This window comes from Macrobrachium nipponense, chromosome 4, assembly GCF_015104395.2.
Source record: "Macrobrachium nipponense isolate FS-2020 chromosome 4, ASM1510439v2, whole genome shotgun sequence".
Classification (NCBI taxonomy): domain Eukaryota; kingdom Metazoa; phylum Arthropoda; class Malacostraca; order Decapoda; family Palaemonidae; genus Macrobrachium; species Macrobrachium nipponense.
Window position 1 is genome coordinate 79,009,497 of NC_061100.1, and position 17,271 is coordinate 79,026,767.

General features: G+C 46.7%; 1 protein-coding gene across 7 annotated transcripts in view; it reads right to left on the bottom strand.

The window, feature by feature from the left end:
* Positions 1-16,625, bottom strand: part of LOC135210966 (zinc finger FYVE domain-containing protein 1-like) — a 450,218-nt gene extending 433,593 nt beyond the window's left edge. For 4 of the 7 annotated variants that reach the window (XM_064243953.1, XM_064243952.1, XM_064243947.1 and 1 more), the window contains exon 1: positions 16,365-16,503. The gene's annotated coding sequence lies outside the window, so the exon portion shown is untranslated. Of the gene's footprint in view, positions 1-16,144; positions 16,173-16,288 lie in introns of those variants that run through there. The other 3 variants (XM_064243949.1, XM_064243948.1, XM_064243951.1) reach the window with 3 other exon arrangements.
* Between the last annotated feature and the right edge of the window lie 646 nt (positions 16,626-17,271).

Sequence of the window (17,271 nt, forward strand, 5' to 3'; positions counted from 1 at the left end):
CTCTAGGCTGTCTGGCGATGTCCACATGGACACTCTTATATCTGTCCGATTTGTTCGCCTCTGGCGCATTTGCGCCAGGTTGGAGGCCCGCTCCTTCTCAGTATCCTGGCCATGACAGAGTTCCTTGGAAACTGTCCGCCTCTGGCGTTTTTCGCCTGTATTGGCATTTGGCGCTTGGCTGGCGCTACATTGTCCGAGAGTCCTGAACAACCACATAGTTTATCAGGAGACTGGAGAAGGGTGGAAGAAATTCTTCCCCTTTGAGCTTTTGGCCCTGGCAAGGGGAGGTGATTTTAGTCAGCTACACCCAGTAGACGACAGGAAAAGATACTAACAATACGAGAGAGAAGAGTCTTCCTCCGAGGAGGATCCTTCGTGAACACTTCTTTTGCTAACGAGATCTCTTCTTACATGTTGATGAGGTTCCTCGTTGCAGAATCTTCCCTATCCTTGCCCGAAGGAAGGGAAGGAGTCTGGAAGTCGAAGGAGAGACTGAGCTGAAATTGGGCGGAACCCTGATTTCTAGCTCTTATTGTATTCTTCTGGAATACCTTCTGGGAAGCATTTTGAGCCCTCATCGCACCCCGAAGACTCTGTAGGCACGTTTAAATTTAAACCATCTCTTCTTCTGTAGATGAAAATGTAAGTACCCTGCCTGGGCAACTAAACTTCTATCTGAAAGCGTTGCGTCAGGAATAGAGGGATTTAGTTCTTTTGCCAGACATACTATGCTGGCAAGAAACCATTGCCGAGTCTCCATTTGAATCTGATGCGAGATTCCAATGCACAAAAAATTCACTTGTCTTCTTGGTCGTTTAGGGCTAAGAGAAACAAAGAATTCCTTCATAAACTTCCTCAAGAACGTTTGATGAGGAGCAGTTCCATTTTGTCGGAACACGGAATCTGTGGCAACACAAAAAAAAATTCCATTCGAACAAGTACATGATATCCTACTCTTGTCGTATTGCGGTATCGTATAGATCCCGAAGATCTTAATCCTCTGTTATCTCTAATTCCCCTTGTAGAGACAGAGTATAGCCTTTTACTGCGTTTTCTTTGATAGCAGATCATACATAGGTGATTCTTCCCTCTGAAAGTGAAGAAAAAACCTCGCTATGTGGTTCACAGAGGTATCGGAAGAGGACAGTTTCCTCATTCCATCTAGCACGATCTGCAGCAATTCTATGTCTTAGCCATGACTATTGTCATTTACCTTGAAAAATCCTCTCATTCATGTCCACTTCTGGTCAGTCTGCACGTGGAAAGACTCAGAGTGGAGAGGTTTTTCAGGTCTATTTATAATAGATTCTGATAGAATATCCAGATACTCTTGGAAAAGCCTTACGAAACATGCTGTGAGAAGAACGTGACTTCTGTGAATCCAACCTCTCTAAGGCCAAAATGAGGCATTCATCCTCTCTTCCTTTGACGCCCATTTATCTTAATATCTGTTAAGAATTTATAACTAGGGGAAAAAAGACTAAAGTTTATTCCCCTTCTTTAAATTAAAGATGTCGTATATTGCTACCTCTCTTGGTTCGAGGAAAGGAAGCAGTCTATAGGAAGCCTGTTCGTCTTCTACCTTGCGAAGAGATCTATGAAGACTTTCCGCAGGTTCTCAAAACTCTTTTCAATAAATGTAGACATACGTTAAACAGTTATTATCTTTCGATCGAGGAAGGTTCTCACGGACATGCAAAATCTTGCATCGAACCTTTAAGGATCGTTACGTTCCGTGTCTGTTCCCAAATAGGTTCTCTTTTGTAACGCGAACAGGGGCGAAAAAAGAGATTCTCGATGCTCTTTGCGATATGAGAGAGTAGTGGAATTGGCCTAAGTGATTATCATTTCATCATTCCTTGTAAGCGACCCCTTTCCGATTAAATGGGTAACGAAATCAGGAACGAATCTTGCCGTTACCGAGCCTCCGAGAGGCTACTGGTTTGTTTGTTTGTTTGTATGGTGTTTTTACGTGACTTCCGAACCACGTCGAGAGTGAACTTCTATCACCAGAAATCCACATCTCTCACTCCTCAATGGAATGGCCGAGAATCGAACCCAGCGACCACCGAGGTGAGAAGCAAACACCAAACCAACCACTACTGGACTCTTAGGTTAATAACTCGCTAAAACGAGAAAATATCTTGGATGGTACTTCTGGCGCATTGCGCCAGGCTGGCTGGCGCCTCGCGCCTGCGCTTCTGGCGCAATTTGCGCCAGGCTGGCGCTTCCTTCTAGTTCTTTTAAGGTTATGTGCCAGAACATCTGTGCCCTTATGGTACCCCGACATCCTTCACGTGTTAATTCCGTTCTTAGTAGGAAAAAAACTTTTATATACGTAGTATAGTCATCAGGGAAACCAAAAACTTCTGCCACTAAGAGAATGTTTCCCATCCGACTCACCCATCTTCTCTTGAGCAATATCCGATTCTAAAAAGGTTGTGTGCGTTTCTCGAAAGGATGAGAGAATTATATTATTTCGTGCTCTGCCGTATTAGACTCCTTTATAATACTGTCACATTGTGGTAAACAGCATTAATCTAGGAAACCTTTGTAAGGATACTAGGAATTCTGTAGTTAACCTCGGTATGCGCATAAGACTTGACCATACCGTAGTCTTAAAGTGAATTCTCTTCTACTACATTCATCTTCTCACTAAGCATGTACTCTAATAAGCCATGCTTTCGTAAGGATGAGAGCATCATATACTAATAGGAGGTTCCGCTGCGTTAGAATCCTTTAATAAGTTACCTACGGTAAACAGCATTGAAAGGTTGTAATATCTTTCTTATTGAAAGCTTCTTAGCAAAAGGCAGACAATATTTTATTTATGTTTGCTTAACTATCCCCTCAATCCGAGGCTAAAACCGCGATTGTAGGGGAGAGACACGGTTAGTTATTCCATCCCGCAGGAGAAGAGACATGTAACCAACCACTCATGACCGACACCTACATGTTACTGCGTTGGTCTCTAAGGCGCGATAGCAGTCTCCGTTAGCCGTACTGGCATTACTCTTCCAGAGTTGCCAGCTACTCCATTAAATAAAGGAATCTTATAAAATTATCGAACTTCAGGAAGTTCTTATTAATGCATATTTAAGCGAACAAGACTTCGATAAATCTAGAAGCTAAGTAGGTGTTGTATTAACAATCCCTTTAAGCGTAGCCTTCCTAGGAAATTCCTGGAAGGATACTGATAATTGAGTGCTCTACAAAGAAGTAACTACGGTATGTGTAATTTGCCGTATCGTATTCTCATACAGCAGATACTCAACTACCTTCTTTCCCTGCCGAGGCAGATAAAGGAAAAATTTTTACTGTCTTCGTTCTTTTCGTTAATAGAATGATAGAAAGTGTATATATATCTCCTTAAGGAAGGAAGTTAATACCAGGAACTCTTTAAATCTTCGTGATTTCCCTCATAAATCGCGGAAGAGACAGAATTCCTGTTCGTCTGTAGGGTTTATGGAAGGAAGTAGATATTTCCTATCCGCCATCATACCCAAACGTCGATGAGATTCTTATAAGAAAAACTCCCAAAGCGCTTGCCTCTTCATAACGAGGGAAGAGCATGAATGAAGGAGTGTGTCCGCATTACTCAAAGAGGAGCCTCGCGACTGACCTCTCTCTCTTAAGAAGATTTGGAATATTCTGGCGCTGGCTCCTTGCGCCTAGCGCCTGGATAGTTCCGCGCGCCTGGATAGTTCCGCGCGCTGGATATTTCCGCGCGCTGGTAAGTTTCCGCACGCTAGAAAGGAGACTCGCTCCTGGAACGTTCGCTTGTGTGGAAGGTCCCGTGCGCCCTGATAGTTCGAGCGCCTACTAGACCCCTTTTAGAAACGAGCCTCTGCCCGGAAACGTTCCAATGGAAGATAGTTCTGATTGCCACTGTACTATAAGGCTCCTTGCTCTAGCCGTCTGTTTTTCTGTTGCAATTTGCGCCAGGCTGGCGCTTCGTCTCTTTGAAGGCGCCTTGCGCCAGAGAAAAAATTTTCTAGAACGCGGCTCGCGCTCAGTTGCTAGAACGCGGCTCGCGTTTGGTTGTAGGAACGCGGCTCGCGCTAGTCTGTTTTCTGGAACGCGGCTCGCTGCTGGCTGTTGGAACGTGGCTCACACTAGCTTGCTGGAACGCGGCTTCCTAAAGTTCCTGGCTGGCTCTTGCTCAGTGTTCTCTTAGTTTCAGAGAACGCGCTAGAGCATCAAAAAACAAAAATTATACATTCTTCGTCTTTTTCGGATGTAAGATGAAGAGACGCACTTTAAGGATGCCTTTTCAATGGCTATCCTGGCAGTCTGGGACGCTCTACAGAACCTGCCGAGGGGACGCCTGACCGGTGGGGATTCTCTGAAACCCCCTTACGGCTTTTTCGACATTCCTTCTCCCCTGGGCTTGGAAGCTTGAAAGAGGGTCTAGGCCTGGGAGCGAGACAGAGCCGATCAGACGCACCCTCCACTGCAATGGGGAACACTAGTAATCACTTCTACCTTTCAATAGCTCGCATTTTGAGCCACAATCCTTGTCTTCAAATTGCAATTATGATTTGAAGTTTTCTGCGAAGTAAGAAGGTGATGAGGATGCAACACTACTAGTACTGTTAATACTCTAATTGCTCGTTAGTACGATGTTTCTAACAACTGTAAAAGAACGTATCTAGTTACATGCTTTACTGATCCCTAAAGTAGGAAGTCAGTATATTTCCTCAATCAATTCTAACACTTATACACATATTAATGAATAAATATTAATATTTCCCTTTCTTGCAAACGTATGTGAGTGTCTACCGAAAATTTCGGTAGTTACACGTCATATATTCTTCGAAATTTTCGAAGCCAAATTCATTAAAAAGTTAATAAAAGCGTATGCCGAACCAAGACCCAGTACTTCCTGCAAAAGACAGCCCGAAGATCGGTGGCGATGAAAAACGAAAATCAAGTCAGGAGGTAGCAACAACATATGTTGACACTACCGCGACAGAGAAAATCTGTTTCTAGAACGGGAACGGTTCCTATTCCTGCCACCCAGCCGGCAGGCCGGGGGGTAGATCACCTGACCTACCTGCAGCGTGTGCCGCGAAATTCGAATTTCTGCGGACGTCAGAGACATAAGCTAAGTATATATCTGCCGGGGAAGTTGCATGTACAAAAACGCAATTGTAAGCTAAAACTCTTAGAGTCTAGTAATATTCAGTCATTTATCTTCATCTTGAAACAAATTCGAAGTCTCTAGCACAATATTTAGATTTATGGTGAATTAAAAAAAAAAACTTTCCTTCCCTACGCGCGCGGATTCTCCTCCACAAATCTCCGAAATGCGTACGTCCCATTCTCGGAATATTTGCTCCATTTCATATTAGGCATTTCATAGAGTTTTATATATGAAAATGTGCGCAATTTCCTGTAGAATAAAACGAAAAATATTTGAATGTTGTTGCTTTTTTAATTTCCGAAATAATTGCATATAAAAAAATATATATAAAAAAATATGACATTCGGTCAACTTTAACTTGTCAGATATGGTCCAAAACTGCAATTGTAAGTAAATGCTCTTACAGTATAGTAACATTCAATCATTTTTCTTCATTTTGAAAGCAAATTGGAAGTCTATTAAGGACAATATTTAGGATTTATGGTGAATTTTTTGAAAAAAATATTTGTTTTTTCACGTCCGCACGTTACGAAAGCATGCCATTTATTTTGTGCATAGTTTTCTCTGTGTTGCTTTTATCGTTTTACAATGTGTTATATACCAAAATGATCGCAATTTAGTGTACATTACAAGGGAAAAAATTGTAACTTGTTACCTTTAACCGTTTTGCGCACAGAGCGATTTGAATACAATTATATATGAAATTTCATTTTTGTGGCATCAAAAATCGCATTATTTATATATGACAATGATAATTTTTTTCATTTCTGATGGTTGCATACTAAACTTCAGCCAATGACAAAAAAAGGAATAAAAAATGAACTCTTAATCTTGAAAACTAAGCGCGCTGTGATTTTTTGAAAAAAATATTTTTTCCGCTTCCGCTCTCACTCCGAAACACCTCCGGCACACGGGGGAGAATTTTTATTTTACCGCTTCGGCGTTTAAGGGTTAAGATAATGGTGTTTGAATACTGTCAGAGACTTCCAGCCTGTGTACTTCTTTGATCTTCAAATTTCATATGTTTGAAAAAATTTATTGAGGTAGCTATAGCTCTAATATTATGTACCCGTGGGAAGGACTGCGGGTTGGCTTGTTTAATAAAATATAAAATTTGTTGTCTAATTCCTTTTAGGGAAATAGTGCCACCTTTTTCTCTAATGAACAGAGGGCCAGAAGATATCAGGGTAGTCCTGTCTAAGTATGCTTTCAATGAAGTGACTGGACATAAGGATGGGTCCTGTGGAAGCGGAACAATCTTCCAGGGGGCCCACCTATCTAATGGATCCTCATTTTTTGCAAGAAATTGGCGATCTGGAGAAAGTAACACTTCTCCTGAAGGGAGAAACTCTATATGACCTGGGTCTCTAGATAAAGCCGACAGTTCAGATATTCTGGCTCCTGAGGCCAAACTTATGAGGAATAGTGTTTTCCTCAGGAGGGATAGATAGTCACACGAGGTACTATTAGTATCCGAGGCTAATTTAAGAACATTATTTAAGAACCATGACACCGACTTGGGATAGATGTAAAGTATGAATCTGTTAAATCTATCTTGAATCCGAATTGGAAAATCTTTTTAAGAGCCAATTTGGTAGTAGTAATGGTACTAACTCCCAAACCTTTTTCAAATAATGATCTGAAAAAGGATATTGCAAGATTCGTGGTCATGGTTTGTGCATTAGAGTCCCTCAGGAATGCAGCCAGTTTTTTAACTGCTGAATCATATTGACGCAAGGTTGATTCACGTTATCAGATTCTAAGAACATGAAGTTCTGAGGATCGATATCTGCATCCCTCTGTGCTGCAAACTTCATGAAGTCCATAAAGTTAGGGCTTTCTGAATTCCTGAGGAAGCGAACACAGTCCACGTTTGCACTAGTTGTGAAAGTCTGGGGTTAGGAATCCGTTGAGGGTGGAGCCCCAACTCCAGAAGAAGAGGGAACCAATTGCTCTTGGGCCAATTGGGAGCTATCAGAACAATGTGACCCTAGAACGTCCTGAGCTTGTTCAGGACTTTCAGGAGAAGATTCACCGGAGGAAAAAGGTAAATCTTCTTCCACTGATTCCAATCTATAGCCAACGCGTCCATGGCATAAGCCAGAGGGTCCAGGTTGGGGGCCACATAACAAGGGAGTTTGTGGTTCAACTCCGTGGCGAAGAGATCTACTTGAAGCCCCGGTACTAGCTGACAGACCCAACTGAATGACTCCTTGTCCAGGGACCATTCAGACTCCAGTGGGACCGAACGTGATAGCACATCCGCCACCACGTTCCTTACTCCCGCTAGGTGAGTGGCTGATAGGTGCCACTTGTTCTTGTCTGCTAGTGAGAAAATGGCTATCATGACATGGTTCACGTGACTTGACTTGGAACCTCCCCCGTTGATGCAGTTTACTACCACTGCACTGACGAGCACCAGCTTGATGTGAAATTTCTTGGCTGGATGAAGTTTTTTCAGGGTGAGGAACACTGCCATGGCTTCTAGTACATTGATATGAAGCTGGTGGAATGGAAGGGACCATGTTCCCTGTACTTTTTTGTACTGTGAGTACCTGCCCCAACCGGTTAGTGATGCATCTGTGTGGATCACTAAGGCCGGCGGAGGGAACTGTAGTGGAATTGTCTTTGACAAACTCTTGACTCCCGTCCAGGGACGGAGACGCTTCCGTAAGATCGCCGGGATCGGAGCTAGCCTGTCCCGGGATCTCTTGTTCGCTTTCGAACGCCAAACCGGTTTATATCTTTTAGTTTGGCTTTCAACAGGACGTCCGTCACTGAAGCGAATTGGAGAGAACCTAAGATCCTTTCTTGGTTCCTCTGGGACGTCTGTTTGCACTTGACAAATTGTCTGGTTGCCTTGGCTATTTCTCTCCTTTTCAACGGCGGGATTGATAGAGTATGCGAATCCAAATCCCATTGAATTCCCAGCCACTGGAAACGGGACGCCAGGGTTAGCCAGGACTTTGTCCTGTTTATCTGGAATCCTAGGTATTCCAGAAAGCGGATGACCGTGGAGGTTGCTTTGCGGCAAGCTTCGATGCTTGTGGCCCACACAAGCCAATTGTCCAGATAGGCTACTACCATGATTCCCTGAGAGGAGATAGACCCCGTCTACGACACCAACCACAGAAGACGGCCCGCTTCCCCTGGTACACAGCTGCAGAGGACTGTCAGACGTGTCCAGCCGTCTCTGTTGCTGCGCTACAAGAAAAGCCTCTCGTTCGCAAGAGATGGTGGATAACAGCCAGCCGTGAAGTTGTAGGGACTGGACTGCAACTCCAGGTGTGCGCCCCATCCCTCGGTTGATGCGTCTGAAAACAGCAACATCTCCGGGGGGGGGGGGGGGGGGGGGGGCGGGGGGGGGGGGGGGGGGGGGGGGGGGGGGGGGGGGGAGTGCGAAGAGGCACTCCTCTTAAGAGGTTCCTGTCGTCGAGCCACCAGGCTAGGTCCTGCCTCACTTTCTCCGTGAGGGACACGGGGAAGTAAGGTGGATCCTTTACCTGTGACCAACTCTCCCTTAGTCTCCACTGGAGAGACCGCAGGTGAAGATGTCCGTGAGGAACTAACTTCTCGAGTGACGACAGGTGGCCGATCACGACTTGCCATTGCTGAGCTGCCTGTTCCTGCCGAGACAGGAACCGGCCGGCTGCCTCCCTGAATCTGCTGATCCTCAAGTCTGCGGGGCGGACTTGAGCTGCTACCGTATCGATCAGCATACCCAGGTACTTCATCTTCTGCTTGGGTTCAAGATCGGACTTCTCGTAGTTTATCACGATCCCCAGATCGTGACAAAACTTTAGAAGTCGATCCCCGTCCTGCAGCAACTGCGAGCGGCAGCTCGCCAGGACTAGCCAATCGTCGAGATACCTCAGAAGACGTATCCCGTGCGAATGGGCCCAAGCAGACACCAGAGTGAACACTCGCGTGAACAGCTGTGGGGCGGTTGACAGACCAAAGCAAAGTGCCCTGAATTGGTACACCGTCCTGTCGAAGATGAAGCGGAGGTACTTTCTGGAGGACTGATGGATGGGTATTTGGAGATACGCATCCTTCAAGTCCACTGAAAGCATGAAATCGTTCTCCCTGATGGAGTCGAACACGGACCATGCTGTCTCCATCGTGAACCGAGTCTGGCAAACAAATCGGTTCAGGGGAGAGAGATCTCTCACCGGGCGCCAGCCCCCCGATGCCTTCTCCACTAAGAAAAGGCGGCTGTAAAAGCCCGGTGACTGATCCTCGACGATTTCTACAGCTCGTTTGGTCAGCATGGTCTTGATCTCCTGCCGAAGAGCGTCGTCCTTTGAAGAACCCTGGACATAGGTTTGAAGATGGACCGGGTTGGAGGCGAGGGGTGGCCGAGATTCGAAGGGTAGTAGATATCACTCCCGAAGGATGTCTACTATCCAGGTCTCTGCACCGTAGCGCTGCCAAGTTGCCCAATGGCTCGCCAGGCACCCCCCCACTTCCGGCAGCAGGTGAGGGGGAACGCCGTCCCTAGCGTTTCCCACCTCGCTTCGACTTCTTCCCACCACCTCCTCGGGGAAAGGAGGGCTGGGAGGAGGGCTGGTTACGGCCTCCTTTAGCAGAAGTTGAAGCAGCAAGAGTCTTTCCTCGGGGCTTCAATGGAGCAGCTGTCTTAGCAGCCGAGGAAGCGCTAGCTAAACTCTTAGGCTTAGCCGCAGTAGCTCGAGGTTGCCCAGAAACCTTCGAGACTGCCTGGTGAACCAGACGGTCACTGTCATCAGTGCGCCGTCTCTCCACCGCAGCGTCCACCATCTCTCCAGGAAAGAGAGAGGAGGAACTCTTGATAGGTCCGTTGCGAAGTCCATTTACCGCCTCACACCCAGCCCCCTTGGCTACTCATGTAAGGACTGCGTCCCTACGACGAAGCACCAAGTTGGCCCACAGGTTTACCGTCTGATGGGCGAGGTAGGAGATGGCCCTACCTCCAGACTGGCACAGTCTCCTGAACGCCGGGTCGTCTTCGAGGGCAGAGCCCCCAGAGTCGGCCGCGACTTTGGATACTGTGAGGGACTACACATCCAACCAAGAGACTGCCTGGAATGCTGCCATAGCGGTAGATTCCAGGCCGAGTGCCTCCTGCTGCGAGAACCAGAGGTTCTCCGACAGGAGCTGCTGCAGGGACACACCTGGAGTTAGCCTAGCTAGCTCCGGGTTAACCTGTTTGGGCGGTATTGGATCCTCCGATGGCACGTAGAATCGCCGCTGTCGCTGCAGAGGAGGAGGAAGTAGCTTGGAAGACCGTCCTGACTTCAGTGAATCCTCTTGTCCAGAGACGAAATTCTCCACTTGGTCAAGGACTGAGTCTGCAAGCTCTGATCGCGGCAAACCCACCGTCAATTTGGGTTCCCTCTTCGGGCCCCAAAATGACTCGAGCCGGGACGTGGGCTCGGATGGTGGGAGCGGCGATCCTCCCCCCAGGTCGTTGTGCTGACGAATCAGCGCAATAACCTGGGCAAAGTTCCTCTGGATCTCAGGAGTTACAGCGTCTTGAGGAGTAGGACCGTCCAGTCCCTCCAACAAGAGCAGCTCCCGAGACCCTCCTCCTTCAGAAGGAGGAACAGCAACAGACCCCTGACGGTCTCCTCCAATCACTTGCGCGTACGCCCTGGCTGGTCCTAAAACCATACCTGGCACGTGCGGCGTCGTGACGGGATCGTGAGCAGCGCACCTCTCACGATCACTCCTAGCTACCTCGCTCTTCCCAGCGTATCCCGAGGAGGTTGAAGGTATCGGAGAGGCTGACCTGACGCTCCCCCCCAGCTCGCTGGCAGGACCAGCATGCGTGGGGGTCTGCAGCCGATCATCAACCCGCGGTGGGGATCGATCTGCAGGCCTGTCCGTGCCGCTCACCTGTGGCGAGCGGCTCGACTGAGCACGTCGACCCCGGTCCCGTGCGTCAGACGAGCTGCTGCTGGTCGCCCTATCCGCCCGGTCCCTGCGGGTGCAGCGGTCAGGTGACCTGCAGAGCTCGCTTTCGCGGTGAGACCGGTGAGCGTCCTCGCGGCACGTCAAACCGCTGGTACCAGCCGAGGCTGGGGGACCTCTTCCCAGCCTCAACCCGTGGCCAGTCAGAGACCGTCATGTCAACCCGAGGTAACGGCTGGTGGCTGCGAGAGCGTCCGCTGGTCTGGCGAGAGTCACCTGAGCGGCTCACGACAGTCTTCTGCTCCGTGCCTCAGTCTTGATGCCAAGCGAACTCGGGCGTCTCAACTTTGGCTACACGGCCTCCCAAAGGAGACCGTACACTCGGAACTTCTCGCGAACGAGAAGCCGAGCCGGTACCTGGCTTAGCAGCAGAGCTGCTAAGGCCAGGCGAGGGAGTACCAGCGGTAGCTGGTACACCCTTGGTCCCCGTCTTCTTCTTCTCAGAAGAGGAGACGGGCCCCGTTCCCGAGGGAACAGGAGGACCAGCAGAAGAACCCGCCGTCACACCGGAGTGAGACGGGCCCTTCGAAGGTCCCGAAGGAGCCTTCTTAGGGGGGGAGGAGGCAGCCTTCTTCTTCTTCAGCTTGGAAGCCTTAGAAGTCGAAGGGGGAGAGGCGGCAGCAGACGACGAAGAAGACGATGAAGACGACGACGACACCTACCTCTTCTTCGTCAGCTCTCTCAGGACGGACGTCAGGTCTTCCATCCAGGCCGGAGCCGGGGCAATTGCCGAAGCAACGCAGCCCGACTGCACCTGTCCGGAAAGACCTGAGTCCGGGGCAGCACTTCCATGACGAGACGCAACGTGGGCAGGGGCAGGAACGGCAGGAACAGCAACAGCAGGAACAGCAGCAGTAGGAGAGTCACGAGCAGCTGGTCTCACAGGAGCGGCGCGAGTGGCTGGGCCAGCGTCAACATCAACCACAGGTACGGCAGGTACGGCATCATAGTCAGGCGTCCCAGGCGTCTTACACTCAGCCACCGTCATCCTGGGAACAGGCGGCAGGTCCAGGGGAGAACTCTTTGGGCAGTGGAAGTCTGGGGTAGGCAGCACAAAGAAACCAGGTGGAGGTGGCACGCCCCTCCTTGGCACGGCAGCGATCGGCATTTGGATCGACGCTGTCGGGGTCACCGAAGCAATATGCGGCGTATATACCAGGTGCGGAGGGGCGGCGTACCCTGGAGTCGTCAATCGTCAATTTAGTCGTGGTAGTGGTCAGCACTCCATGAGTGACCACTGCCGACCCCACCAACCGCTGAATCAAGCCCTGGATACTGGGGGCGCCCTGCAGTCCCAACGACGCCCACACCTGCCCAAGGTCGTCACTCACAGAAGGCACACCTGAGGGAGGAACAGTCAGGTCAATTAGAGGGGCACCCTCATGCTTGGGGGAGGACGAACCCCACCCAGAGCGGACGGAAGACCCTGAATACAGTTGTACATCTGGGTATCGGGCGCCCTCCTCCACACTCGACGGATCGAATGAGGAGCAGGACTCCGAAACCCCCCCCCCGGAGGGGAAGGTGCGAAACGTGGGGGCTGAGCCGGGGGTAGGAAGGATGACGAGGTATCTATCACCAAAGGAGTCGCTGGAGAGCTTTCCGATGACTCCTTGGCTGGCCTACGCCTCTTCCTACCCTCATACAGCACCCACTGCGCCTCAGACCAATTATTGCACATTACAAGGATCGGCCCGGGAGCATTCTCGCCCCCGGCACCGAGAGCACAATTCATGTGGATCAATTTCAGGAAAAGAGCGGAAGCTGCCACATTTACGCCCCTCCAGCCCGGGACACACTCTACGGGCGACCGGGGGGCGCGGCGAAAGCTCCATTTCCAGATCCATGTCAATAATTCACTTTATAAAGAAAATTAATAAGAGTACTTACAATTTCATTCACTACCAATCAAACAAATCAGTAAGAAGGAATTGTAAACATTCAAAGCGCACGACGAAGTAGCGGGCAGAGAGCGATGACGAGCACGTCCTGTCACACCACGGCCGAAAGCAAAAGTGTTCTTCACCTCTCCGCGCGCACGATCAGACAAGCAGTTAACTACCGTTCTCCCCTTGTTCGAAGCTTATGACCGTCCCAGCTGCCGCTAGTTACCTTCCTATTGTTAAAGGACCGAGGGTTTGTATTACGTATCGGAACAAATATTAAGACTTGCATCATATTCTAAGTTCATTATCATTATTTTAATAATGTCAAACTACTGCATTAACAGGGTTTTTTATTTTACATAAGAGTGGAGTAAATTTCAGCCAATAAAAACTTCACAACTTCTGCATGAAGTTTCCGAGTGTTTTCTGACTCATCCGGGTATACCAATGAATACACCTTATATGCAAGAATGTTGAAGTCTGGCCACTACCTTTTGATTTTATATGCAAAATGAATGGTAAAACAACTTTTCATGCACCTGGAAGTGCCATGGTCCCTACTACTCAAAAATGGCTCTCCTGACCAAACTTCATAACCAGGACTGAGATAGAGAACAAGTGCCTTCTAGCTATGCTAAGGGTAGGATGGGGGGGTGACCTGTTGCTAGCTAGGACCCAATAACTTAGGATGAAGCTATGTTTTTTAGGTTTTAAGACTCATTGCACACTAGGTCAGAATTGGTTGAGGGACCCAGTGCTCCAAGTTATTAAAGGTAAGGTTAGCCTATATCCCTGTCATTTACTCTGAGGTCAGGTTTAGTTTGTCCACCATGTCAGGTTAGAGCCAGCATCATAAGTTAGGTTAGGTAAGGGAAGGTAGGATTAAGATGCAGTCTTGCATTTGGCCTTATTTATATCTTCTGTACTGTGTTTTGTGAGAGTTGCTTGTCACAGACATGAACCATGTACGTATTATTCTAATACACAATCTTGTGACACAAAAATTTCCAAGTGTTTTTGTTTACATTAACAAAGACACAGTTTGCACTCTGATGCAAGTTTGTTTTTGTTTAAAACTGCATTGTGGTTCTGATGCAAATTTTTTTCACCTTAAAATTGCATTGTGGGTAGTTACGTATTAAGTCTAATAGTCACGTGACCTGGTGAAAATTTTACAGGTGTCAGAATTCTCTTATCATTTGGTTCGAGTCTTTCATAGAGTGAAGATATGTTGAGTCTGCGTTTGCCTTGTAACTGATTATTTTTAGCAAATTCATGATTTCTATGAAAATGAAACAAAATTTATTGATTTTTAAGACAGCATGGAGTGTTACCTGCTGAAGTACAATGTTTGAAATGTATAGACAAGCAATGTAAATTCAGAAAAGATAATGATTTTCTGATGATGACGACGACAACGACACTGTAGATGAGCCGCAACCATCTTGCTCTGGATATAAGCCCTCAAAACGTTTGTGTCCATCTAATTTAGGTAAATTTATAATTTTCGTCAAAATAATATTGTAACATAATTTACCTCCTATAACCCCTGAGACTAGTGCACACAGCATAGTACAAACAAGCTTGCCAAGAATCATTAAAATTGCGGATAATGCGTGAAGCGTAAACTAGGCTACGCTGCCTTAATATGGTTTGGTAGGTATTCTATTATTCTAGATGGTTCTACCTCATTTATTCATTAATTCAAATGCCATTGTGTGTCGATGGTGATTTACCCCACCCAAAACCCTGCATTCCCAAAGGGCCCTCAACCTTGTTGGATGTAGTAAGGGTATATGATAACTCAAAAACAACTCATTTTCCCAACATATTACCATTATAATCCTTCAAAACACATTAAAAAACATGAAAATATATAATTACTTTAGGAAAACGGAGTTGGAACTGTTGTAAAAATTTACCAGACATACTAATCTGTCAGACAAATTTATAGCATAAAGTGGTAACTCTACGCAAGAACTCCGCACGGACTGCAAGGAACGGGCCCGAGTACAAAAGCCACTATGGATTGGGGCGTCAAATGTATTTCGCCATGTTTAGTGCTAGACCCCAAAAAATAACGATAAATCTTAAGCAACCCAAATACTACAGGAAACTGTAATGGTAATTATAAGCCCTCATTCCGCGGTAAAGTAGACTATGGCAGTTGACGTTTTCCTACGTTATTTTACTAACTTAACAAGAATTTAAAGAAATATTTATTCGGACGACTGTAATTAACCCCCAGGGGCCAGTACTAAACACAGCAAAATACATTGGACGCCCCAATCCCTTGTGGATGTCGTATCTGCGGTTACGTTCCTTGCAGTCCGTGCAGAACTATTCTTTAAAATTACCCTGCAAGAAACGTAACCGTGAATACGACATCCACTAGGGATTGGGGCGTTCAATGTATTTCCCCGTTTTTAGTACTGGCCTCCAGGGATTACTAATTAGTACAGTCGTCCGAATAAATATTACTTTAAATTCTTGTTCAGAAAGTAAAATAACGTAGGAAAACGTCAGCTGCCTTAGTCTACTTTAATGCGGAATGAGGGCTTAGAATTACCACTGTAATTTCCAAAGAACTACCCACACAATGTTAGGTATTAGGTACCCACATTAACCCAGAAAGTTACCAACAGCAGCCTCAAACTTTCCCACTCCCAACATAGGCTAAAGCCAACAAACAAGAGACATAGCCTATTCTAGGTAGGTAGTAGGTAGGTAGGCTAGTAGTCTGATGCCTGACATCACCCGACCTTCCTACTAGTAGCTAAATTAATGTGGGTACCTAGGTCTACCTATTCATTTCTGGTGACCTAGGTAGCTAACAGCACCTAGCTGTGCAAGGCCGATGGTCAGCAACACGTGCAAACTAACACACACAACGTCGTATGGATGTGGTAGACAACAAATCACCTGACAAAAATGACATTGTGAGACAGGCTCAGGTACCTAGCTAGACCTACAAGTACTACCTAGCTACTACGTACCTAGCTAGTAGGTACCTAGTATGCCAGTCAAAACATCAAATCATCAACCTGGTCTGAAACTTCAGAAACCTCATCACCACCAGGCTAAGCGGATCAACAGAGCAGCCAAATACCTAGCTAGGTAGCTACCTAGTATAGTTAACTTCAACGATGAGCAGCCTAACCTAATTGTCATAGAGTGGCGCAACAAGCCAGGGTAGCTCAGGCTTCCAGTGCTACCTAGTATACCTACCTACCTACTACCTAGGTAGTAGGTAGGTAGGTACCTACTACTTCCCTCTGTCCCTTCCTCCTGCAATGGCTCATACCTTAGTAACCACCAGTTTCTTGGCCTGGTTTTTTATCACTTGAGTAAAACACACTCGCAACACTTTCCACTCTTACTTCTGCATAACGCCATCGAATGGATCACTTCTTCATATTGTAGAACAACTGTACTAACTGCTGACCAATGAGAGTTTGTCGCGGAAATAACAACCTGTCTGTTGCTGCTGCTGCTTCTACTCACTTGTTTACATTTTCCAAGATCAGCTGGAAGTGTAACCTTGGGTTACGTCAACTCTCCCAAAGCGCCGCGGGCGCTTTCCAATGCTGCGACTTATGAACGCAACCAAACTCATGGCAAGTCATGATGATAACGATCGCAATAACATTCCTCTCTGATTTAAATTTCGCATCTTCAAACCGTAATGTGAACAAACTTCTTCGATATAAATTAACCCACCATCACAGAACCAGGAAATTCTCGAGTGATATCCGCTCTCACTAAGAAAAATATTTGATAATCTTTCCTGGATCGATTAGACGTCTCTGTCAACTTTTTTGTCTTTTTTACATTCAGGTTACTGAATAAGAATGGGCTGCCTCCTTATATGATTGAAGATGAATATGTAAAATAACACAACTAGCCTATTTCTATACTGAATAGGTGTTGTTAAAATGGAATAACAACTGCATGCCAATTGTGAAACTATTCATTTATAGAAAGAAATCGAAAGTTGCTACCTTTGTTTTCAAAACACCTTTACAAATCTTGTTTGCACTGTTTGTTAAGAGAATTTTTCAGTGGTGCCAATTTTTTCAAACTTGTACTCCATTTATAGGCAAGCTATGACGTATACGTATATGACGAAGGTGACACACAGCTCCATAAACCCCATGCCCACCCCCAAACCTTCAGAGTTTTACTTTTGCAAAGCGTGTCGTAATTCTGGTCTCAAGAACAAATTATTGATACACTGCCTATGCAATAAACTTAATTTCCATTGCGTTGCTAAACTAACAGCAGACG